The sequence below is a fragment of the Macaca mulatta genome, chromosome 2 (assembly GCF_049350105.2).
Source record: "Macaca mulatta isolate MMU2019108-1 chromosome 2, T2T-MMU8v2.0, whole genome shotgun sequence".
Taxonomy (NCBI): Eukaryota; Metazoa; Chordata; class Mammalia; order Primates; family Cercopithecidae; genus Macaca; species Macaca mulatta.
In genome coordinates, this window is record NC_133407.1 from 168916992 (window position 1) to 168944943 (window position 27952).

Below are 27952 nucleotides of genomic sequence, written 5' to 3' on the forward strand. Positions count from 1 at the left end.
CTTCATTGGTTTTTGGGATCTATATGCAAAATAACACATAAACACAAATGTAAAACCCAGCTGTAATCGTTTCTTAGCATTTGGTGACATCATAAATTCCTTAAGATTTATGCTCATGTTGTATTGTAAATATCACCAGAACCACTTAGTATGAGGGTGAAAATGCTTAACAAAACTTTGTGAAAATAATGCATATACTTATTTTTCACTTTGAGGAGTGTTTCCTAGCTACCCTATTTACCCCAGTGGAATTTCACAAAAATGTCCCTGGCACTCAAAGTTTGTCTAACAATGAATCAAGTGGGCTTATTTAAAAATTCACCCCTAAATATGTTTGCTGGTTTTGAAATTCTGATTTTGTGCTTATGTAATTCAAAAACAGCTTTGGTTTAAAAACAAAATTTGGCAAAAATACTAGTGCATTATGTGTTTTAATCACGTATGGTGTTTTGAAAAAATAGACTCAAAATTGACAAAATTGTTTTATTGGCACTACAGTTCAAATGCATGGATTTTCTTCCTCACAAGTTGCATAAAATAAAAATAAAATCAGCAGATATTTCTTACGTGAGTAGTATGTGAACTTAATTGATTTTTATAATATATAGTATAACAACTGCACTACAGACATAAATTTTCACGCTGTTTTCGCATCCTTTATTTTACAGATTTCATTATGTTTTATTTTACGGTCAAGTCTATAGTGTGCTTTAGCATAAATTTTAAAATGCATGGAGCTCTCAAAAAAGTTTCCTCTAGTGATATGGATAGTACATAAAATCTAGTATCAATGGCCCAGCATTTCTCTTTCATAGAGCTCTTTGATTTTTTCTTGTATTCTTGTAAGTCCTTTCTTTGGAAAATATATGAACTTAGAAACAGAAGTTTCCCTGGCTCATATCATGCCCATGAGACAATGATAATGCTGAAGTCCTTTTCATAATCAGGACCTTAATAGAGATTGTCCAGGTATTCTTAGCCAAAATATCCCTCTCATTGTACACTACTCCAGGGCAACATGTGGTGTGCCAGCTGGATGCCCTCCCTACATGCCTCAGGTGGCCACATTTCAATGGTGCCTATAGAGCACAGGCCAAATTCTCATTCTCTGTGTTAATCAGTGGGAGAATTCCCATAGAAAATGGGATGTGAGCATATTTCAGGAAAACTCAAAGAGATTAGCCAGATGATTAGGCCAGGACATTGTAAGTTCAAGTTTTATGTAGGATTTCTATAGCATTATCTTAGTTGACCAAAGAATGCTATAAAATTTGGAGATATTTCAAAATTAAAAATAATCATGCTTTTCATTTTAGTGTGATTTCTCCGAAGAGAAATTCAAAAATATTTTTTCTTTTGATATAATAGGATCTCATCTTGATTCATAACATCAAAGACAATGGATGTACCTAGTCATATAATTTGACTGAAACTTTTTCCCATGGTATTAAAAGGATCTGATTCTACTTGTAGAAGTCTCATTATACTTCTCTTTTCAATTAAATTCTAGTCAATTCTACAAACATTTAGTAAATGCTTACTATGTACAAAGCACTTTATTAGATGCTGTGAATAAATTCTGTGTATGGTGCTTTATGGTATGTAACATATTTTCATATTCATTTACTCATTTGGTGAAGATTCACTTTATTATTATTACTTAAATTGTCTAGAGTTTCAGATGATGTTGTTTCCTTGGTAGAATGTTGTTGTGTTTTTGCTTTTTCTATTTTTGGTGTGTCCAGAGACCATGCTAGGAATATATTTAGCTTTCCTTGAAGGAAAAATAAGGTCTTATCATTGTATCATCATATTAAATTGAGTTGGATTGGAACTAGTGGCATTTCCTGAAATTTCTGTTTGTTTCATATGCCATCAGGTTCAGTCTTCAGTGTTTTGTTAATGAGCTAATTGAAATGGTTTGTCAACATGTTCAAAAAAAAGTAATTTTATATACTACTTTTGTGACAATACTGATTTATCATATTTCATGTAATATCTTTTTTAAGGTAAAAACAATTAGATTTCTCCAGAATTTATATCTCATACTTAATATTATATTAAATTTTACTGCTCTACCTTGAAATCTGCAAGTGCCATACAACTTCTGTAGAGTAGGTGTGAAAGCTATTATTCCCCATTTAGCTTGTGCAATATGCTCTAATATTGTTGCATCTAATGCAGAATGAAATAATATGCTTCTATATTAATGTTACAATATCAAGTCATATTTCTACATATTTCTGAGATTTTTTTCAAGTCTTTCTCTCAAACCTGCTTTGTAAATACGTTAGAATAGCCCCAGTTTTATTTTTTTTCATTCGTTTTATTTCCCTTACCTAGAGTGTTAAAATGGAATTTATCAATACTTTAGCATTATAAGATTTTCAAATAATTTAAAAGAAAAATTATCTTCACTTTAAGTATTGAATGTATCACTTTTTTTCCATAAACCCGAAACTCAAAACCTGCAGGAACGCCTTCATTTGCTTTATTTCTGACATTAAATCTGCAAAAAGGCACTTTCCAGGTAACCCATCAGCTATGTCACCCTGGGTATTTGGCCAGAGGGCAGTCATGTTGACCCCATCTGCAAAGGCTGGCTAAACTAGAATCTTGGACTATTAGAATCTCATTCATCAAGGTCCACATAAAGTATGGTAGGTGGGAAGCAGGAGGACAGATGGTAGGGTCGGGCGCAAGGAACTTGTTTGTTGACATTGATATAGACCCTTCCTCTTGCCAGAGTGACTCCATGCACTTATTTTGGCATGGAAGACTAGGCCAAAGCTATCATCTTAATAGAAGGTGAGCTGCAGGCAAACTAGAGAGATCCATGCACAGTAGGTATTTAGAGTTGGCTTAGATTTTATCTATCAGCTTGACTGTCATACATACTTGATTGATGTGCAGCAGGGCTTGAAAGTGCTGCATTGATGTTGAGGACTGTGTCATAAGGTTCCTGATATGGTGCACATGTCTGAATGGAGTTGGACATTGGCTGTCTTTGCCCATGCCAAACAACACCAGACTTCAGTGCATTATTCTGCAGTTGAGTAGCAGATGGTGAGTGCAGACGTTTGGAGGGGGTGTGCCTTCGAACACAATATAGAGCCAGCAAACTTACTTAGAAGGTTATTGCATGTCTTGACTTTGGCAGCTATTTTTTAAGCACTGTTGTTGAAAATCTAAGTTCCATCCATTGTTATTTGCAAAATACTAGGCAAGGTTGGTATTCCAGGGAAAAGAAATGTGAAAACGCAAATACACTGTTCACAATGCTGGTTACAGTTACTTGGGGGTGTCTTCCTTGGTGTTGTCTAAATGGGCCAAGTAAACATTCTCAGATTGATTATTCCTGAAATTGATACCAAAACAATTATTAATATTCGCAATATAGGTAAATTTTATCAATAAGTCAACAAGGGGAAAGGTCATCAGAGCACTGGGTGAACACTATTGTCAAATACGGTATTTATGAGTGACTTTATTTTCTTTGAGTTTTAATTCAGGAAAATTATTGTGTTTTTCAGCGCTAAAAAAAAGCAAGTACCTCAATATCTCAATAGATGTTCTTTATGCACAAAAGTATGGAGGTTCACAGATTAAAGAGCACAGTAATTCCACATGTATATGAAAAGTTATTTTTATCAGTATCTGTTTTTTTTTTCCCTTAAGTGAAATTCTAACCCATATAAATTCATCTTAGGCTTAAAATAACTTTTTTGGTCCAGATTAAAAGGCAATGTATACTTATTGAAAGGACGTATCAAAATAGAAAATATATATAGCGAATAAATTTAAATCACTTGACACCACCAATCATGGATAAACAATTCTAAGTATTTGCTCTGCTTCTTTCCAAGTATATGGGCGTTTTTAAAGTGTACAGGTGTTTATATATATGTGTTTGTATATTTCTAAATAACATTTTAGATTGTATAGTCTGTATAGTGATCTCTTCACTTAGCCTAATTTTATTTTATGAAAACGAGTCATAAAATACTCGTTTTCAACAGCTGTGTAATATTGTATCTTAATTATGTACCCAAAATTTTTGATTAACTCCTTCATGTTTGACATTTAGGTCATTTTCCACTATTATTTCTCCTACTCTGAGGATCATTTTTATATATAAATTTTTATCTGCGTCTTGGATTGTGTTTGTAGCTTACATCCTTAGAAGGTTGATTTCTGGGATAGAGGATGTAAAATTCTCAAGGTTCCTTTGAGGATTCTTCTGCAATTGTATGTAAAAGTGCTTTTCTAACTACATTCTTAACTGTTTTGAATAGTAGCATTTTATAAATATATGACAAATTGTAGGCAAAATAACTGGTCTACATTGTTTTAATTTGCATTGATTTGATTAATAAGGAACTAGAATGTTTTTTACATGTTTGTTTGTCATTGTTTTCTTATTTTTATAAATTGTTTGCTTATGGCCTTTACTCATGTTGTTTTACTGATTTGTAAGATTTTATGGGAAAAAATGTTAAATATTTGTATGGCCAATTTCATTTATTTTTTTCCTCTGTGACTGTGTCCATTACTTTTATCTTCTTTTTTAAATAGCTTAAAATTTAGTAAATATTCACCTTTTTTTTGTAGTATGATCATGGTTCTATTTTATATTTTTAATTGTCTGTCTCTCTCAGAATTTATTTTAGCACGTTATGATGTAAACATCTTACTTACTTTTGTTCTTAATGGTTAATCAATTGTTCCAGAATCATTTTCCCACCGATTTTGATATCATCTTGATTGCCTCCTAATTTTTATCAACATTAGGATCTAGTTCTGGACTATCTGCTTTTTCAGTTGTTTCACCGGTTCCATATTGCTTCCATTGCAGCTTCAAAATAAGTTTGTGTATCTTTTAGGTCAAATCCTTCCTTATCTTTCTTTTTTCAAAAATGCTTTGGCTTTCGTCACCTACTTATTAGTCAGGATTTGTTTAGTTTGTCAAATTCATAAAAATGTTTCATTGGAATATTTGTTGGAATTGTATTAAACCTATAAATTAGTATTAGTATCTTTGCAATATTCAGTCTTCCCATTCAGAAGCATAGTATGTTTTCATACATAAATGGATTGTATCTTTTTATTCATATAGATCCCCAAATTCCTTAGTATATTTAGGTATAGGCATGCTATGTTCTTGTTAGTGTCCTCGATTGCCTGTATTTCATTTATAATTTTTTGGTAGAAAAGTCACTTCCTATTTATAATCCATATGATCCTCAACTTACGTGGGGTTCCATTCTGATAAACCCATTGTAAAACTGGAAAATCCTAAGCTGAACTACTGTAAGTTGGGGACTGTCTGTATTTATGATCTAGCTATTTTATTCAGCTCTCTTAATAGTTTTAATAATTTCTTTTAAGTTCTTTCAGGGTTTCAAAGTCATTAAATTATCTCCTAACAAAGATGACTGTCTATTTCCTTTCTTATTTCTGTTTAATATCCTATTTCATTGGCTATAATTTCCAAAACAGTTACGTAATCATTGTGATAGAGGGCACATTTCTTGTTCTTTATTATTTGGTATTTTCTCTAGTTTTTTTTTTTCCATATTTAAGGCAAATATTAGTTATTGATTTAAGACAGATATTATTTAATATATTGGTAAAGTGGATTAAAAGACTATTTTCTGAATCCTTATTTGATTATTAGGAATGGGTGTTAACTTTTATTAATTTTTTTTCTGGTAAATATTGTCCAATTATAATTCATGGACATAGACTTTTCTTGAGATGTATTTTTCAACTCAAATTAATTCATCATACATTTTATTCAGCACTTACTATATGCCAGAAATTGTTCACTAGGCATTGGGAGTAAGAGGCATATCCCTTTCCCTTTAAAACATTATAGGATAATTTGAAATGTGACACTTCAGCAATAGCATAATTGATTTCCCACTATCAAATTGCTCTTGCATAACTAGAAAAAAACTTTATGACCTCATTAAGAAAACTTTCAGAGTTTTTTAAAATAACCTAATGGTATTCCTTGCCACAATGTGAATTTTTAAAATTGTTTAAATGTAAAATGGTGATTCACAATTGAAATTATGAGTTTTTATATTGAAACACCATCGTGTTCAGATTCAAATCAAAAACGTCCATAAAAGTTTATAATGCCTCAGAAAATTCATAGACTTTTATAATATAGATTGTTTATATTCTGTGTGATTAGGAAATTGGAATTTCTCATCACACTTTACCACTTCCTATACAGCATGACAGAAATGATATGTGATATTGGGGCAACTCGTTTTCATGATGCTGTCATTGGGGTTTCATTTCTCTGAAGTCTGAATCATCTGTAGGATTTCAGCATGTATTTACATAGATTTATTTTCAGTTGAAGGGTTTTTTTTTTGGTCTTAATTTTATTGGCTCAGTGTAGTGTAGCATAATCTAACTTGCTTTCCCCATATAATGATATCATTTGTCTTATTTTTGGGAATTCTTTAATGTTGTTCTTTTACATAGTATGCATGAAATGAAATTAGATTTTTTATATTTCACACAAATATTTATTGAGAACCAATTTTCTGCTCAGAATCATGCTAGTTTTTATCAGTTACAACACAGAAAACTTATGTTTTACTTTATGTCATACTTTCAAGGAACTTACTTTCTAGTTCATAGATAGATACAAATAAGCAAATTGCAAAACTCCTAACGAAATATTTATTTTTATAGAGGCATATATGTATGGCTCTGTGTGTGTATATATAGATATTTATTTATTTATTTATTTATTCATTTATTTATTTATTTTATTTTATTTTGAGACAGAGTTTCGTTCTTATTGCCCAGGCTGGAGTGCAATAGCATAATCTCAGCTCACTGCAACCTCTGCCTCCCAGGTTCTAGTGATTCTCCTGCCTCAGCCTCCCGAGTAGCTGGGATTACAGGCATGTGCCACCATTCCTGGCTAATTTTATATTTTTAGTAGAGACGGGGTTTCTCCATGTTGGTCAGGCTGGTCTCAAACTCCCAACTTCATGTGATCCGCCCGCCTCAGCCTCCCAAAGTGCTGGGATTATAGGCTTGAACTACTAAGCCAGGCCTGATTTATTATGTGTGTGTGTGTGTGTGTATATATATATATATAATGTATATATATGTTGTATAAATGTATTTCATATAGACATATAGAGAGAGATTTACACACACACACACGGAATCATATTCTTGTTCTTTTAGCAAATGTGTCAGTTCTTACGAGATTCCTTTTGTGTACTTACCTCACCCTGGCCTCTTCATGCTTTTCCTATCATTATTGTACTTTTACAATTGTTTCTTCACTGGCAGCCTAAATAATTTTACTTTTGTAAGTTTTTTTTTATTGTCTTGGGAACTACACTGGATAGACGAATGTCATGCACATTAATCTGTAAGATATTACTAGTGATAATTTGTCTCAAACAAAGGTGACCCTGCTCAGAGTTTGGAAATAGGAATAGTGCAGGCTACTATATTGTAGACTGAAAATCATTGCTTTCTGAATCTCCTATTTCATTAAAGTACATACTTGTCTTGATTTTTAGAACTATTCAAAAAGAATTAACATGCATAGTAGGAGAAACCCAAAATGTGAACAGTGAAGTTATCGTCTCTATTTAATGGGGATTTTAGCAGTAAGCTTTGGTATATTAAGGAAGAAAACTGCCATACTTTGGGTTTTCATGAGATTTTTATTTCATAGACCCATCCATTTTAAGATTTAGCATTTGGCATATATTCTAAGGTTTAGTCTTAAAAATTTATCAAATTTTGAAAATTTATATCTCCCCTAAATTTTTAATGTCTGCATTGAATAATGTTTGTCACAGACCACAATACCTGTCCCTGTGGAATGGTTATTCTGTCTTAATTCAAAAGTAATACTATTGATTAGATAATACTTACAGCTTCCAAACTTCAAGGCATTTTTTAGCCACCATTTCTCCTTAACCTAACTCTGAGCTTCCTGTGTGGTATCATTTGTTTGAGGTCTTATTAAAATGTAAATAAATTGCACCCAGCACACTTCCTCTATTTGCCCAGCTTGTTACTATATCGAAACAACTGTCTTAATGAAACACATATTGATGTATTGTGTATTTCCGTATTAACCAAAGTGAAGAGGAAGTTATATGAATATATAACAGAGCCCACTTCATAACAGTTTTTGTTAAAGCATTTTATAAATTGGAGATAATCTGAGCCATGGGAGATGATGTAATTCTACATGACAGAGTTCACAGAAAGAGGATAGCTCCTCAGACAGAATAAGATTAGACTCTTGAGAGAGACGCATTGTGGCTTTTATGGCACTTTACCTTTATAGGCGTAGCTGACTCATAGTTCTCCATATTGATATTGTAGTGTTGTAGCAAAGATAGTAAAAATAAAAATAAAGAAAAAAGAGTATTATCTCAAATAATGTATCTTTGGCATTGATATGAAATTTTTGACTTTTAAGCATCAATTTACCATTTTATTTTGTTCATCTAAAAGCTACTTCTAACCTCCATATTATTTCAGAGAAATGGCTTAATACTTACTTAGTATCAGGTTGTGTGTGTGTGTGTGTTTTGTGTGTGTGTGTGTATAAAATCTCCATAAGACATGGTTGTATAAAACCAAATTCATGAAAGAATAAGCAATAACAATGAGTAGTATCATGAATAATGATCAATATCAGGGCTATTAATGTATAATAGTACTTGATCAATTACTAAATTAATTTTGTAGAAAACAATTGCTATAGAAATATTTGAAATATTTCTGTTGCTTAAGCACAATACCATATAGTAAAAATAGGAGGCTATTCATTGTGTGCAAGGGAAAATGGGTAAGCCAAATTGGGATTAAAATGTGTCACATTGGAATGAAATCCTGAAGGTCCAGTAGTGGTTTATTGTCTCTGTGTCATCAGACTATCGATGCTCGTAATTTTTTCATCATACTTTCTGTATTTTCAGTGTACTGTTTTGTTTTATTTTGTTTTTGCCATGGGCATGTATTAATGTCATAGTCACAAAAAGTTAATGTAAAAATGTGTTATATATGGCCTACCTGTAGATAATTCATTAAGATGTAACTACTAATATATAAAATCTGCCTGAAGGAATGGGAGCCAGAAGCTAAATTTAAAGGAAAAGTATTTTATTGTACAAATAATCCATTGTCTCAGAACTTAACATTCTATTTTTAAAGCATTCTTTAGTGCAAGTCATGTAGACCTAAGTTCATGAGGTTAGTCATTACTAGGAGGTTACCTGAATATTTATGTTACATGTAACAGCTAGAGAGCCAGCTAATATTAATACGATTATTTATATTCTGTAGAGGTACTATAGAAACATATTATAGAGGGCCTCCCTTATCTTATATAGAGGTTTAATACAACTTAGAAAAAAGTTGCCTGTTTGGACACCTTTGTGCAAATTATTAAAAGAAACGCTTTACTCAAGCAGATGCAGCTTGGGCTAGGGACCATGGGTTATTGAGTGGAACACACTCATGGACTAGGTGCCTTGGGCAGGGTACAAACTACATAATCAGTTGGGTCTGCTCTATGTTATATGCCTTATTAGTTATTTGAAAATGGTTGGTGTTGTTCCATAGGTCCCAAATTATTTTATTCTTGCACAGAAAGGCAAGAATCATCTTCAGGTGACTTAGCAAAGAGGTGGTTAGCTAAGCTTTAAATTAATATTGAGCTCTGATGATACAAATCTGTTACTTTGTCTCAGACAAATTTAAGGCAGATTTGAGGCTATTCTGATTTGAATAGCTTCGAAGGTAGAAAGAAAACTAAAGTCACCAAAAAAACATAGATGAGTTTATAGAAGATCTAAAGTTGATATTTTCAAATTGCATCTGAAATGTTGGGGTATCATATAGTAAATTTAGATGAATTGTTACATGGAAGGGTAGACAGACAAATATACAGTAGAGACAGACATTTCTTTGTTACAAAAAGAAATTGAGATAGCTTAAATGATACATCCATGAACAATGTAAATATATTTATGTAGAAATATATTTGTATAAATATAAATGAAAGTAAATGAAATATATAATATAAATTAAGTAAATAAAAAATAAAATAGGTAAACAGTGGAAAAAATATGAAAAGGGGGCAAGAATTTGACCTACATTTAAAAAGCATCCTATAAAGAATCTTATGTACATTTACAGATTGGGCTCTGATTATATATTTTAAAGAAATACAATACTGATACTAAGAAAAATAAATCTTCCTAGGATGCTCTTCAGTATGTATAGGGATCACTGTATTATAATGTAAATATCAAGATAAATATTAATTTTCATTAGCAACAAAGTATATTTTATAGAAATTCTACTTTGTAGTCCTCAATGTAGACTGACAACATCTTATTACTGTGAACTTTAGTATTCCCATTCTTAAAAGATTTGGCCCAAATAGACAACACTTCTCATAGATATAATTCATTGAATAACAGTGAAGTCTAGATTATCTAGATTATATTATATTAGATTATCTGGATTGTATTACTTGAAATACAACTATTTTTGTTGTTATTATTATTTGAGATGGGGTTTCACTCTGTCAGCCAGGCTGGAGTGCAGTGGTGCCATCTTGATTCACTGCAACCTCTGCCTCCCAGACTCAAGCGATCCTCCTGCCTCAGCCTCCCAAGTAGCTGGGACTACGAGTGTGTGCCACCATGCCCAGCTAATTTTTGCATTTTTTGTAGAGACAGGATTTTGCTGTGTTGCCCAGCCTGTTCTCAAACTCCTGGACTCATGTGATCTGCCCATCTCAACCTCCCAGAATGCTAGGATTACAGACGTTGAGCCACTATGCCCAGCCTATTTTTTTTATTATTGTTAATTAATAGCAGAAATAGTAATCAAGTTGGGATAGGGTTGATATCCTTTTATAGAAATTGCAAAGCCTAATAAAAACAATCACTGGAGAGGTTTGCTGGAAAAATACCATTCCACAGGAACAGAAATCTGTTTAAATATTTGTTTTGAATCCACTCGAATGTATACACAATAGGAGTTTGAGGCTTCAAGTTTCTTTTTCATTGCAGCCTGGATATTGCCCTATTGATAACCTTATACAACAAGGTGATGGAGTTTCATCACATTCTCCATCATCAGACTTACATCTTTAAGCAATGTGTGTGATGTTTCAAGGTTTTGTTTCATGGATTAGATTTCTTGTTTTCCAAACAGAAACAGTAATCTTTACTATTACAGGTTCCTAGATTAAAGGTTATGACACTTTAATGAGATGAAGTTTGGTGAATACTTTGATTTCCTCAATATTTTGTAAAAGTGAAGTATTATGTTGATCCAAAAATATCAGTAAGATATTCATAATTAATGCTTTATACATTCTTAATTTCTCCTGAACAAAGTTTGCTGATTTTTTTTCTTCTATTTCAGTCTCTGAAGAAAAATGAAAGTTTAGATAATTCATAGAAGCAGATACTATATGTTTATCTCTTTTCATGTGATAGGAGTTATTTTGTAAATCTGTTCATAATTTAAATGCTCTAGGGAAGTCTATTCTCAAGGGGGCATTATTGTGGATCATCATGTACAGGAAAAATTATTTTATAGTAAATATTATTCTCTATATCTATATGGGAACTTTCTGATTTACAAGTTATTTGAGTTCCAAAAGGAGCTTATTCCCTTTGTATGTTCCCAAGGAAGTATAACCTGAGTGAGCACAGGAATCTGTGAGAAAATAAGCTGGCAAATACTAACCTGATACAAGTAAGTATTTGGACCTACTTAGATCTCTGAGCTATTATTGTTTTGTATGAGATTAAGTCTAAATGACATATTCTTTACAATTGCTTAGAATAGGTTTATTCCAACTCAGTCCAGCTCCAAAGTTCATAGCAACTCATTATTAACCAAAGTAATTCTAGTCCTTCTTGCTGAGTGGTTTCTCCAAACTCTATAAAGTGAGGCGAAATTATTTATCTCCCATGGGAGAATTTTGGTAACCTTATACCTATATCCCATACACTTCCCTAGAAATCCTTAATCCCCCCCCACACCCCCGCAAACCTTTAAACCTTCTAGAGATGTAGTAGGAGGGGCAGTTGAAGATTTTCTGTACACATGTAATTATTATGAAAATGTTCATTCAATGGCAGTTAGACTCCCTCCACCCCCACCCCACATGCATGCCTACCTGCAGCTAGGCCCCTGATTCCTGCATTACTAAGAAAAGAATTAGACAATGGTCATTTGCTGAAGAAATGGCATAAGTCGTTTATGCCCATTATAGATTAAAAGGTCATAAATCATATCACAGAAGCTGGATACTTGGGAGCGAAAGGGGCCAAATTAAAAGTTACGTTGTGACAACTAGCACAATTAGGAGCCCCCAGTGTTTTAGCCAGGACTGCTTCCTCCAATTACCCCTCCCCACAGTTCTGTTGGATCAATAGTTCTGCCAGGGCAGGACAAGTCATGAAAACCCACAACTTCACTGCTGAAAGTGGGTGATTTGATAATTTGATGGAGCAGAACATAGAAAAACCCCATGCCCTTAGGTTTGGTCAAAACAGTGACAATCTCAGGGGCAAACAAGCAGGGAGAATAAACATCATATGTAGCCTGAAGTTACAGTTCAGAGTAGAAAAGAACTGGCAGATTGGTCAGAAATTTAGCAGGGAGAATTGGAAAAGGATACTATCATAATGAACCTTGGTAAACTACCACATATTCCTAGAGGTCTGAAAGGCTGCACACATACTCTGGGGAAGACCAGAGGAGGACCAAGATGTCCACTTATCCTTAGCTGAACTAAGTCTTTGGGCACACAGAGAGAAGATAAGAGAGAACAAATGGAAAGTAAAAATAAAAAAAAGACTTCTAAACTGCCTGAACTTTGAGTGCATTCTCCACCCCACACACACATATATATTAACTAGAGGTGTTAGTTAGCATAGTGGTCATAGGTGTTTAAGTACAACCTGTGACTGATTGTTGGCTGACCACTAAACTGTGTTAACACAGGGGAAAGTCCTAGCTTAAAAACAAAAATGGAAATTACACAAACTGAGCAGAAACATCAGCCGTGGCACAGCATGGGGAAGACAGGCTGCACAGAGTTACGTTAGGTAAGTCCTAAATAAACAAACACAGCAATAGCAGCAACAACCCTCAACAGGGAAAAGTCAGAAGCCAGAGTTGCTGTGATATAGTATATAAAATGTCAATTTTCAAGAAAAAAATGAGACATGTAATAAACAGGAGTGTGACTCATACCCAATTTAAAAAGCGGTTAAAAGAAAGTGTCTGAAGAAAAATTAGAAATTGTATCTGGGTTGAAGTGGAGACAGCAGATGTTAAACTTAGCAAACAAAGAGTTGAAAGTGCTATTATAAATATGTTCAAATAACAGGATATCATGTTAAATAATTAAAGTATTACCGTAATTACTCTTTAAATAGAGAGGATCAATATAAAGATAAGTTATTTTAAAAGGAACAAAAATTCTGGAGTTAAAAAATATAATAACAGAAATAAAAAATTTGCAAGAGAGTCTCAACAGAATATTTGAGATGGCAGAATAAACAAACAATGAGATTGAAAATCAATTAATAGAAATGGTCTGATTTGAAGAGAAAAAAAAACAATGAAAAAAATGAGCAGAGCTTCGGAGACCTGTGAGACACCATCAAGCATACTAACATATCTGTAATGGTAGAGAAGAGGAGGAAAGAAAGAAAGGGCTCAAAAATATTTGAAGAAATAATAGCCAAAAACTTCCCAAATGTGATGAATAACATTAATCTACACATTTGAGAAGCACAGAAACTCTGTGTTGGATAAACACAAAAAGAATCTGTAAATAGACACATTATAGTCAAACTTTTGAAAGAAAAAGAGAAAATTTTGACAGTAACAAGAAAAAAAAAGACTATTAGATACAGGAAAACAACACTACGATTAACAGCTTACTTCTCATTAGAAACAAAGCCAGAAGGCAGAGGGATAACGTATTCAGTGTTCAGAAGGAAAAAAAAGGGAAAATGTCATTTAGGAATTTTATATTTAGCAAAAATGTTCTTCATACATAAATATAAAATAAAGATATCCCAAATAAACAAAGACTGAGACAATTTGCTGCTAGTAGACCTGCCTTACAAGAAATACTGAAGGAAATCCTTTAAGTGGAAACGAAATGACAAAAACATATCTAAAATTCGCCTAAACAAAAGGACCTCATCATGTCATTATGTAGGTAAGTATAGATATAATATAAACATAAAACTAAATTCTATTTAAACAGAAGGAAGGAAATAACAAAGATAAGAACAGAAATCAATGAAATAGATAATGAAAATAATAGAGAAAATTCATGAAACCAAAAGTTAGTTTTTTAAAAGATAACCAAAACAGTTTTTCTTTTGCTAGACTGATCAAGGAAAAAGGAGAGAAGATGACAGATTACCAAAATGAGGAATCAGATAGAAGGTATCACCACCAATCCCACAGAAATGAAAAGGATTATGAAGTATAATTATAGTTCACATTATACTATAAACAAATAGTATAACCTCGTAATCATTCTCATTTCTATAGGGTTGGTGGTGATACCTTCTCTCTCATTCCTGATCTCATACTATACTGTGAACAAATATTATAACCTCATAATCCTTTTCATTGCTTGATAGTTAGAAATACAACCTGTGACTGATCATTTGTTGACCTCAATTGTCATTGCTTGACAATTAGACAATTGTTAGCAACTGGACAGTTGTTAGCAGTTAGCTGGATAAAAATCTTAAAAATGTACACATTACCAAAACTGACTCAAGAGGAAATAGAAAATATGAACAGACTCATAATAGTAAAGAGATACAATATATAGTTAGGAGAAAATCCTAGGTGTAGACGGCTCCACTGCTGAATTCTATCCAATACCAATCTTTCACAAACTTTTCTAGAAATAGAGCAAGAAAGGTCATTTTTCAGTTATTTCTACAAAATTACACTGAGAGCAAAGCCAGACAAAGACATCACAATGAAAGAAAACTGCAGACCAGATTCCCTCATGAATATAGACACCAAAACTCAACAAAATATTCACTAACCAAATGTGGCAAAGTAGAAATGCATTATACAGTCTGACCACAGAGTTTACCCAGGAATGCGAGTTTCACTTAACATCCAATAATTAATTAATGCAATATACCAGATTAATAGAAAAAAGAAAAAAAAAATGACCATTTCAATAGATACACAGAAACATTTAAGAAAATCCAGTATCCTCTTGTGATATAAACTTTCAACAAAAGGAATAGAAGAGAACTTCTGTAACCTGACAAAGGGCATCTATGAAGAACTTATAACTAATGTATGTAATGATGAAAACCTGACTGATATACTCCTAGGATTGGAAAAGAAGCAAGGTTGTCAGTTTTTATGTCTTCTATTCAGCATTGTACAGGAGATTCAATCCAGTCCAGAATGATAAATACAAGAAAGAAAGAGAGAGAGAAACAAATGAGAGGGAAAAAAAAAAAAAGAAGAAGAAGAGGAAGCAGGGGAGGGGGAGCAGAAGGGAAAGAGAAGGGTAGACACACCAGCAGAAAGAAACAATCAATGGCATACAGATTGGAAAGTAAAAAGTAAAACTAATTCTTTGCCAACAATATAATCCTGTACATAGAAAGTTCTAAACAATGTACATACACCTCCCCCACCACACACACATGAACTAATAAAGGAATTCAACAAGTTAACTGGATATAAGAAGAGATATTGTACAGAAATCAGTTATATTTATACTAGCAACAAACAATGAAATTAAGAAAACAGTTCAATTCACAATCCTGTGAAAAAGAATAAAGGCGTTTTTACAGAAATTGACAAGTTAATCCTAAAATTTACATGAAGATGCAAAAGACCCAAAATAGTGAAAATAATTTTGAAAAAGGAAAACAAAATTAGATAATGTACAATTTCTGCTTTTAAAACTTACTATATAGAGTATGATATTGGCATACAGATCAACGGAATGGAATTCAAAGTTCACAGAATTAACCATTATATTTTTGATCAATTAAATTTGACAAAGGTGCCAAGGCAATTTGTCAGGGGAAGGGATAGTCTTTTCAATAAGTAGTGCTTTTGTAATTGATGCTAGGATTATATACAATATAAATAAATATTCATGAACCTAGGACTGTAAAAACATAGACTCTTATCTCATATCGTGCATAAAAATTAAATCATGGGCCTAAATGTAAGAGCTAAAATTATAAAATTTCTAGAAGAAAACAGGAGAAAATCTTCATGACTTTGGGTTAGAAAAAGTTCTTAGCTATCACACCAAAAGCTTGATTCAATAAAATTCTTGGTGATTAGGATGTCAACAAAATTTAAAACTTTTGCACTTCAAAAGACCCATTAAAGAAATGAAATGACAAACCAAAGACAGGGGGAAAATATTTGCAAGACTGTGATTTGCAAATTATAATCTGATAAAAATTGTTATGCATAATATATAAAGAATTCTTCAATAATAAAAAGACAAGCAACCCAGCTAAAAATTGGGCAAAATATTTGACAATTCACCAAAGTGATTCACCAAAGAAGATGAAGTCATGCCTAATAAACACTTGAAAACATGGCCAACATTATTATTTCCAGGGAAAAGTAAATTAAAGCCATAAGATACTACTTCACAACCACTAGCTATAATAAAGACAGATAGTAAAAAGTGTTGGAAGATAAAGACGAATTAGAAGCCTCCTATATTATTACCAGGGGAAATGTAAGAGTATAGTCACTTTGGAAAGTGGTCTGGAAGTTTCTTAAAAGTTAAAATAAACTTACTCTTATGATCCAGCAATACCACTTTAAGGTATCCAAGAGGGGAAAAATAGTACGTCCACACAGAGATGTATTTTTTTTTTTGAGACGGAGTCTAGCTCTGTTGCCCAGGCTGGAGTGCAGTGGCCGGATCTCAGCTCACTGCAAGCCCCGCCTCCCGGGTTCACACCATTCTCCTGCCTCAGCCTCCCGAGTAGCTGGGAGTACAGGCGCCCGCCACCTCGCCCGGCTAATTTTTTTTTTTGTATTTTAGTAGAGACGGGGTTTCACCGTGTTAGCCAGGATGGTCTCGATCTCCTGACCTCGTGATCCGCCCGTCTCGGCCTCCCAAAGTGCTGGGATTACAGGCTTGAGCCACCGCGCCCGGCCACAGAGATGTATTTTATGTGAATGCTCATGGCAGCATTATTCATAACAGTAAAAAACTGGAAACAATTCAGATGTCCATTGGCTGATGAATGGATAAATAAAATGTGTTATATCCATACAATGGAATGGTATTCATCAACAAAAGGTAATAGACTACTGCTACATGCCACAACACAAATGAATCTTAAAAATGAATTATGATAAGTGAAAAAGATACATGAAAGAGATCACATATTATTTGATTGCATTAATAAAAATATCCAGAAAGGGCAAATTTATAGAGACAGAAAATATTTGTTGTCTGGGTCTAGGGATTGACTGCCTAAGGGTATGAATGATCTTCGTAGGGTGACAAAAATATTCTAAAAATGAATAGTGGTGATGGTTATACAACTCTAAATTTACTTAATGTCATTGAGTTGTACACATAACAAGAGTGTATTGTATGTTATATAATTTATATCTCAATAAACTGTTAACAAATGAAATTATGCTTATTAAAACTAAGAGAAGTATAGAGAAACCTGGCAGACATTCTCTTAAGCAAGCGACCAAGGTTAACATACCCAGAGATAACATATACTTTGATATTATGTTATAAGAAGGGCACATCACCTCTTTTGTATTCTTCTCTAAACCTATAATCCTAATCTAGTTATGGGATTGGACAAATCAAAGTTGTAAAAGATTTCACAAAATATCTGACCACTAGTCTTCACAATTATCAGTCATGAAAAACATGGAATGACTAAGAAACTATCACAGATCAGAAGAGACTAAGGAAACATGGCAATTAAAATGCAGTATGGTACCCTGGATTGGATTTTTGGAACAGATAAAAAAAAAAAAAAACATATTAATGGAAAAATCGATGACATCTGAATAAAGTCTGTAGTTTAGTTAATAATATTGTATCAATATTGATTACTTAATTTTGTCAAATTTCCCATGGTTATGTAAGATATTAACATTAGGAGAAACTAGTGAAGGAAATATGGAAACTCTCTGTACTATCGTTGCGACTTTTCCATAATTCTAAAATTGTTCCAAAATACAAAGTTAAAATTTTAAAAAGCGAATGGAGAATTTATAGATTAAAGGATAATTATCATTTGAATATAATGTGTAGATCTTATTTAGATCCTGATTCAAACTAACCAGCTATGAAAAGTAAAGAACATTTAAAAGTCAATCATTTAACATGGTCAGGATATTTAATGACATTAAAGAATTACTATTATTTTCGATGTAGAATGATATTAGTTGATTGTCATCTTTCAGTAACACATAGTAAAGTATTCATGCATAAAATAATAAGCTATGTGGGATTGTCTTTTAGATGATCTGGTTGAAGAAAAAGTAGTGAGAGTATAATTGGAAAAACAATTGACAATGGGTGATGGGTACTAGAGAGTTCATTTTGCTATGTTCTGTACTCTTGCATATATTTGAATTTTTTATAATAAAAAGTTTTTAAATACTGAAAAGAAAAAAATACTAAAATAAATAATTAAAGTATTATAATTAGCCTTCTATGCTGACCACAAACAGGGCTGTCTCTTAAAAATCAAATCTGTACAATGTCTGAATAAATAAATCATAGAGAGATGAGTGAACTCTCAAAAGCAATCGGAGCAAGATACAATCAGTACTGAATAGTTGGAAGAGCAATAAGAGAAGTGCCTGAATTAACATAGACCTCCTAAGCTGGAATGCTTTGTTGTTCTTTCCTTGAAGTTCTGTGACCTGGTGATATCTAAAACTCCTTCTGTGTGAGGATTTTAAAAAGTAGAATGTGCTCAGAAGCAGCCCTTTGTTTGTAGTCAGTGGTAAGATCTATAGTTCTCACCCCCCTTCAGGTTTTTTTTTTTTATTGACTAGAGGCTTTGTTTGTGGCCTTGTGACTTACAAGATTGGTTACTGTAATATAATGCATTTGCTACTTCTCTGGAAAGCCATTCAGAACCTTTAAGGAGTGCAGAATGTACAACTCTTTTGCTAAAGGGTCTCTGCCAGAAAAGCATTCTTCCGGATTTTGTAATTTGCATTGATTACTGAGCTGTTGCTCAGTGCATCATTGGATGTTGACTGTAATCTATAAAGCCTTACATAGTTTTGTTCTGATTAAAGAAGTCTGACACTGGTTGTCAATTTTAATAATGACTGAGATTGATCTATGTGACTTAAAATTTTAACAGATTTTGGAACCTGAAATGCGAGAAGCAAGTTTTCTTATTGATGACACATACTCTGTAAATCTATTTTAAAGGTGGGTTCAGTGTACAGTAGTGAATTTGAATTAAAAAACACAGAAAGCTGAAAATAGACAAAAGTGCCAAAAATAAGGTATTTTTTCTGACTTTCTGTTCCTTCATCTCACCTGACATTCCCTCAGAATATTTTACATCCTTGATGACCAGTCTTTTAAGCAATTCTACCTGATAACCTCACTATATAGTGACAGAGTTACTGATTTGTTCATGAGGAGATAAGAAGAGGAGCACTATTCATATCAAAGACAACCGGTCCCACTTCCAGGTCCATCTTTGGGCCAAGATATGTAGTCGCCAACAGTGAGTTGGCGACTATATTTTTTGAGTCCTGGCGCAAAGTAAGATCCATCTGTTTTGCCCAGCCGTTTGCCTGAGTGCCACAAAATGGTCCTGTTATTAGTCTTATTTGTGGTCCTATTTGAGGTTAGATATAATGTAAATAAATTTCAGTTCTCCTCATGATGAATACAGCATGGGAATTAAGAGGGGTGGTGTTGGTAGTTGTAAGTGATGTTGAGTCTCTATTTTTTCAACTGCTCTGTTTTCTTTGGATTGGGAAACAGACATTTAAGAATGAGTTTGTCATCTGGAAGGATAGTTGTGACCAAGTTTCCCTCAACAGGATACAAGATGTTATTTTTGAGCCTCATTACCCTCACCAAGAGAAAAAAAAAAAAGAAGGAAAAAAGAATAAGAAAGAAAGTGAAAGTAGAGAAGAAACATGCAGAAATAGGAGAAAAAGATCGAAGAGGAGAAGGAGAAATGGCATGGAGGAGGGGGGAAATGAAAATTGGTACACTGACCATCTACTCATATAATTGATTTAATTATTTTGAGCTGATAGTTCAATTCATTCAACATCTGGCAAATTGAGGAAAAGGAAAACTGACTGATTGAATTGAATTACTAGTTGTCAGTTAAATGTTTATATGTAAATATTCAGCCTAGTTTCTATCACCTTTTCATGTCTAAACTAGAAAGTGAATTCGTTTCACTAACCGTATTTTGTTGGTGAGTAGAACAATGCCAGTTGGTGGTTCAGATTTATCCAGAGGTGGGCAGTTTTTACATTTCTGAATCATTTTTCAGAGATTATTGTTATTCAATATATTTATATTATATATCATATAATTTCTAAGCACAAGTTATTTTTGTCAGTTTCTTCTATGAATGTTTTGCTGCCTTAAAAGGAAATATGTGCACTCCCCTCCTCTCATTCAGTTGTCCCTGGTGACGCCTCCATAATTTCTGCCTTTACGCTGGTTCATTTTTAGCCTAATTCAGGCATGTGAGAGGAGGGGGAAAAGTTTAGTAGTCAATGTCAGTGATTTTTCTTTTAAATCTGATCTCATTCATGAGTGAATTTAGTGTGAACCTGAGCATGTTTACACTTAAAATCTATGTATATCAAATAAAACAATTACCCAAAATATTCCTCTATAGATTTCAAGAGAAAAAGAAAACAGGAATCACAAGTAAGAACTACATATGCTTTCTAATAATAGTACAATTTCAGGGGTGATTTGTGATTATGATCTCCTATGGGGAAATATTAAAATATTACCTTGCACTAATGTGAAATTGGACATAAACATATGACATTTAGTGTTACAAATATGTAGAAAGTATTCTGCCATGCTGTGAAATGAAAGAAAGCGAGTTATATTACCTCATTTATATTTTAAAAATTAAATTTTTCTAAATCCCATTGTATCAGTTTTTCAAAGCTAAAAGTAAGGATGATTTAATTCTAGTGTGTGATTTTTTTAATTTAAAAAATACTATTATCTTATTTATAAATGGTGTTGTTTGAAGAAAGAAATGATGAAAAAATAGTATATTTTAAGCCCAATATTTATTATACACTTGGAGCTCTTAATGCCTGGACTCTTACTTAATTTAGAATTAAAAATACATATTTAAAAAATAAGCAATGTGGTTACAGTTATTTAAACCAGGGAGTCTTGTTCAGACTCTCTTGGTCTTCCTGTGCTGCTTCAAACAGCAGTGGCTGCATGTGACAAGATGTACAATATGATGTGAAATGGGGCACGCTAAACCCATAATACAGTACATTTCAATGGCCATTTTGTGTTGTTAAATATGTTCATTTAGCCCTACTTCACCATCTATCTCACCAGCAATTCAGTCACTGGAAAGTAGCAGATCTAGCATTTTTTACAATTCTATTTGAAGTCATAATTTCCCTTTAATATGGGTATTCAGATACATAGATTTTCTTCTTTATTTCCTGAACTTAATATTTTCTGTAATCTTTAGGCTGTAAAAATTGTTTAGGAGTTGTTTTTTTTTTAATCAGAATATAGCTAAAATTCAGAAACATTGAGTTTCTAGTCATATCATTATGAAGTCCTTAACATGGAGGCATATTTTGTTTTTCAAAATTGCTTTTTTTCCTTCTCTTTAGATCCTTTTCTTTTCATTAAAAAACTACTCTGGGAAGAGGGATTTTTTTTTTTTTTCCCCCTTAACAGAAAAAAAAAAAGAAAAAAAGAAAAGCCACGCTTGACTGATAATGCATTGCTTTGGATGGTGAAACATTATGAAAGTTTAATTTTTAATTAAATCTGAAATACCAATTATAACTGAAAGAGATTTTAACCTGTTTCTTTTCAGACTGCCTGAAGTTACATTTAGAGACTGAAATCACTGCACCTTAAAAACAAAAGATTGAGCTGCACTGTATTCCTATAAGTCAAAGCTTCCTGTACCTTCTTCTGTGTTTCTGTGACCAACCCAAAAAAGGACAAAAACATTGGTAACATAGTAACCAGACACGAGTAAAAATGTGAATGTCCCTGAAGAAATATATGTTTAAATGATTTTCTTCTTAAAAAAAAAAAAAAAAAAAAAAAAGTTGTTGGTCTCAATATTCAGGATGTCTTTTTTATCCAACCTAAATTGTGAATCCTTTCTTTTGGCTGGTTTGAATTTCATTAGAGAGGGTGTCACCCACTGTGCATGAGCACAGTGACACACACCCTGTCTGGAAAGATTCTTGCTTTTTTTTTTTTAAACCCCTCTCACTGAAGGTGAAAGATTTCTTATGGAATCAAAGTAGATTTCTTTTTCCTTTGTGATGTCATTAGAAATTTTTAGCCTTTGTGTCAATGGAAATGGAGAGAAATAAAGTTCATGATGACATCACAAGATTCTGTTGCCTTGAGGACTTTGGGCAAAACTAAGTAAAATGCATAATTCCCTTGTGTGCGTGTGTTCCCCATTCTGCTACGAAGCAGTCAAAATAGCACATCTTATGTCTTCCCGTGAGCTACAAGGCTGTCTCTCAGAGCCCCATTGTTCCATAAATGCATGTCAGAGTCTACCACAGTCTGGTCTACCCTTATTTAGCTGCTGTTTTGTCAATGTACTTGGAAGAACAATTAACATTTGGGATTTCAACGTCTGAATAACAGGCAGTGAATAGAACCCAAGCATATAAAAGATTCAGACGCCCAGGGTAAGAAAACAGAAGCTTATAGTTGGTGAAGAAAAAAAGAAAAGCATTTTTAATGCTGCACTCAAAGGTTGTGAAATACTACAAGGAAAGTCAATCTGTTTTTATTTTTAATTTTAGATCAAAATGTACATTTTGGTAATAAAATCCAGAAGCTTATGATGTCTTCCTCAGTTTTACAGTTAATGTATTGCAAGTTTTTTCACTAAGAGTCTTAAAACACTTAACCTTCCATTGTTGGAATGCCAGATGTGGAGTCTACTGCATCATGGTTTTTAGAGTGTCACAGCCCCCAATCAACAGAGTACACTAAAGGTGATTCAGACAATTGCTTCCATTTTTCACTCCAGTTCACTGCATTTTTGTTGACTGTAGTTCTTGTGTGTTGAGAGTAGACAGTTCTGGAGTTGCTTACATGTCTCTGCCTATGGTGTGAATTCCTGCTAAGTTCATTTTTGTTAAGAGATGATGCATGGACAGAGCAAGGTCACCTCACTGTCATTGCATCGGTGAAACGAAGGAGACTTTGGCAGTTTGTGTATGTCGTCCACTGAGCATGGTGCCTGGCTGATATCAGTGAATAAATGATGATTATTGTTATTGTTGTCATAACTACAACAGTTCAAACCCACAGACAGTAAGGTCTCTAAGAGCAGGGGCTCTTTCTTACTCATTTTTGTAATTCCTAACCCTTGATACAATAATATGTAATCATGAAACAGCTGTTATTAGTTTAATTTCAAAACTTTTTAAAAGTCAGAAATCCAGGGTTCATGCTATCAGAGAATATTTATTATAAACACAGGTTGAATACAGTTTTTGACAGTCAGGAAGAAGGTGGCCAAGGAATTTGCCAAACACAACCTTTCTGCTTATCATATCATACGAGGCATCCGTCTCCCAGCCCCTTACCTCATTGACTTTACATTTCTTTTTCCTGACCAAAGTGAGAATTGCCCATTCATACCACATCCTTTTCACCTATGAAATGGTCTTCAGCAGTTTTCCACTTAAGTTATGTGTTTTATATTCCACATGCTAGAGTCGACTCCACGGATAAATATGCCCAATTCCAGGATAGATGATGCTCTGATACCTCAGTTTGCCTTATTGCCATATGATAGATTTTGTTTCAGGGAAACGGGACAAGTGGTACAATAAATATTGGGTCAAGAGGCCAGGGATTTGGGAAGGAACCACTAACAGAATGTACTTTTAGTGCATAAAATGCTAGGACCAGCTTTTCAACACTAACATGACCACAATATTCTTTAGAACTCAGAACCATTTGACACCTTCTAAGTTCAGTTTCCTGTTTGTTTTCTTTTTTACATATATTTCTCTGTCCCTCTTCCCCACCATCACTTTTTAAAATTTATTTCCAAAAGGGATTCTTTCATTTTTATTAAATGAGCTTCTGGTGATGCAAATTAAGGCTCTCATAAAACTTGACCTCTGAGGCAATACTAAAATGATGAAATTTAGGCTTAGTGAATTGTACTGTTATCATGTTCAATAACATTTAATGACATAAAAGAATTTTATAAAAAACATTTTATATATTTTAAGATTAAAAAGTTTAGGCAAATGTAAGGGCAGAGCATTGCCAAATATTATAGTGGGAAAGGATGTAAGAAACAAAGTCTAATTGCTTCATTTTTAAATAAGTAAATTGAGGCACAGGGTAGGGCACAAACGTTACACAAAGTATATTGACCACCATCACGGTTCATCCTTAGAGACCTAGACGTGGTAGTCTATCTGAATTTACAATCTGAGGCTTCAACCTTTTCTCTACAGTCAGGGTCTGAGAAATGTTTCCTGAGGAGCAAATTGCCTTGGGTTCATTTATTGAGACTTGTTGAACTGTAGTCCCTTTCATCAAAATCTCAAATTCATATATAAAGGAGTATCCTGAAAACGTTGGTTGATATCAAAAGAGGTTTCTGTTTGTTTGTTTGTTTGTTTTTGTTTTTGTTTTTTAAATTTTGTTCCTGGTATCATGCCTTTGGTTGAGCAACGAGTCCTGTAGAGGCAAATTTATTTGGTAGACTTATTATTCTTTATGATGATATACAAAGTGGACATAAGACCACTAGAAACTCCAGTAGTTTAATTGGGCTTACAGGCATGATGAAACCAGTAATCTGAGCAGAGCCGTTGTGACGTGGAATTCAAACTTCCCAAGGGTGTGCACCATGCATGGTGTCAGAATGTCACCGTTACCAGGGTCATTTCCATCAGAGGCACGTTTTCCAGAGTCAGAAAAAAAAAAAAAAGAAATAAGCTTTAATATTTTAAAATGAATTACTTGCTCTGGTCATTTGTTTCACATTGCTTTCATTGGATTCTGTCATTTACCAATCCAAAGCCTTTCTGTTATTTTACCCAAAGCTAAATTCTGTACATTTTCTAGTTTCTTCCATTATTTTAATTAACCCATCCAGGCCTTCCCTCTCTCCGCCATATACTGAAAGTCAGTGGCCTGAGTCTTTGTGCCTCAAAGACAAAGAGACAATAGTTCTGCCCTTTAAAAATTCCATGGAAGCTTTGGCATATAGAGAAGATGGAGGAATCGAGACATGGTGATACCAGAGCAGGGTCCTAGATGTAGATGTCCAGCAAAGTTCTCTTTTCAAACCTCTTCTCCCTTTTCTTTATAATAATGAATTAATATTCTGTGCCTCCTATGAACAAAATATTTTACCAAAAAACACAGATAAATAACACATATTTTCTGTTATGAAGGAATTCATAATTTATCTGGGAAAAGCACATCTTTCTTATAGACAAAACGTTATATGGTATAGCAGAGGAAGTAAATGGTTATCATTTTTTTCTGGGCCATGAAGGAATAATGTGATACTAGCAAGAAGCCTATGAAGAGGGAGTAATAAATGAAAGTCAAGAGAACATTGAATAGTATTGGTGTGATTTCAGAATGCTTGTTGGGGCCAGTGACTAGAGGAGGAATTGGATGACAACCATAATGTATGGGAGGATCAGTTTTCCAAAGTGTGGGTTGTAACTCATTAGTAGGCCATGAAAGTTTAAAAGATCACATGTACTAGAATCACAGGAAAATAAATATTTTTTAAAGCACATCACATATTTTTAAGATACTAGATGGCAAAATAAGTGTATTTCTTATTGAGAATTATGCCCCAAAATATAAAAGCAGCTTAAACATGGCAGAGCTTTTAAGCATTTAACTCATGTAATCCTAATTAAGGGATAAAATTATCTTCTTCCTTATATATGAGAAAATGATGGAGTTAAGCAATTTGCCCCAGGTTATACAACAGGTAAATAGTAGACACAGAGTGTGATCACGTCTGTCATACTCCACATTCATACTTTTCTCATGACTTGACACAGCTTCTCAGAATTACATGACTTCAATTACTTCACATGGATAACTCAGAAATTTATACCTCCCATCCTGATATGTCTTCAAAACTTTAGTCCTATATTTCCAACATCCTTATTTAAATCTTCAACTAGAAATCGCTCTAGTTTCTCTGAGTCAGTATATCAAAGCTAAATTTATTCCTCTACCTAAAAACCATCCTCCTTTTGACTATCCTAGCTTTTCTAACTCCAATTCCCTAGGACATCTTTATTCAAAATATATCATTCTTTCCTCTTCTTCCTCCTAGATGTCCAGTAAGTGGCCAAGTCTCATTCTCTTTCTTTGATATCTCTGTTCTAGTCAGGATTTTATCTTCTCTTGCTTGCAAAAATCTCCTAATTGGAAGAGATGGAGCAGGGAGATCAGTTTATCCTAAACACTGCTGCCCCATTAACTTTTCTAAAACAGGAGCACTAAGATTATGTCGCCTTTGTTCAGACAAAACTTTCAATAATTCTATGTATAACAATCCCTAATCAATATACATGACATCCTAAAATCTAACTCTAATCCCATTTCTTAGTTAATTATCACCTACCCGGTTATATGTACTATATACTCAGGCCAAGTTCTCTCACTTACCTTTATTCATATTGTTCCAGCATCTGGAATGTCCATCATTCAATTTTTTCATATGCAAAACCAACCCATCCTAACAAGTTCTTTTCCAATGTTATTAATTTCATGAATCCTTCTTTCTTTGACCTGGACAGAAACAATCCACTCTCCCCTAACCACCAAATTTACTTACCACCTGTAGTGACCTTGCTGACAACTTGATTTTGGACTTGTAGCCTCCAAAACTGTTAAATTTTGTTCCTGGTATCATGCCTTTGACAGTACCCAATATAATAAATATATAATAAATATAACAAATTTGTGGTACTTGTCACAGCAGCTCTAAGAAACTAATACAATACTCATCTACACTTTTATTGAGACACGAATTACTTTCTACATTTTATAGCACTTTATCTGTATGCCTTATTCCCTTACTAGAAAATAAAATTTTAAGGGAATAGTCCATATTTAATTAACATTTCTTAGCCCTACTGAATCTACCACAATAGAATCATTAACTCATTATTCAACTATGCTTAATACTAGAAATATAGCAATGATTCGTTACACCTTCATCATGAAATTGATAGTCTCCTAAGGAAATTAGACATGAAATAAATGCAAACATTATTACAGTATTACAAACTGTGGTCCCTGTAAAGAGTTATGTATGCAAGACAACATTGAGTGGGGGAAATCCCTTATACTGTCCTTTGGGTGCTCAGGACAGAATTCTCAGAGAGAGTGTCCTTTGAGTTGAGCATTGAAGGACGGAAATTAATATCAGCCAGGTGAAGAATTTGGGGTAGGGAAGGGAGTATGGGAGGGGAGAAAGCTCCAGATAGAAACTGCATATACAAAATCCTGTATTCAAATGCAAAGCTTTGAATACAGACTTTCTGTATTCAAAGAACTAAAAGGACTTCAGAGTGGCCAGAGCAAAGTGAGCAAAGCAGAATGGCTGGAGTTGTGGTCAGAGAAATGCCAGAG

General features: G+C 33.4%; 1 protein-coding gene and 1 long non-coding RNA gene across 46 annotated transcripts in view; one reads left to right on the forward strand and one right to left on the reverse strand.

Annotated features, from left to right (window-relative positions):
- The window catches only part of ZBTB20 (zinc finger and BTB domain containing 20), an 814450-nt gene that overhangs the window by 325731 nt on the left and 460767 nt on the right, over positions 1-27952 (forward strand). The gene's annotated exons all lie outside the window — the stretch shown is intronic.
- Positions 23078-25250, reverse strand: LOC114676427 (uncharacterized). The gene is made up of 2 exons (XR_003727472.2): positions 25116-25250; positions 23078-25015 (listed from the first exon to the last, which is right to left on the reverse strand). It is a non-coding gene; the product is annotated as an uncharacterized LOC114676427 (long non-coding RNA).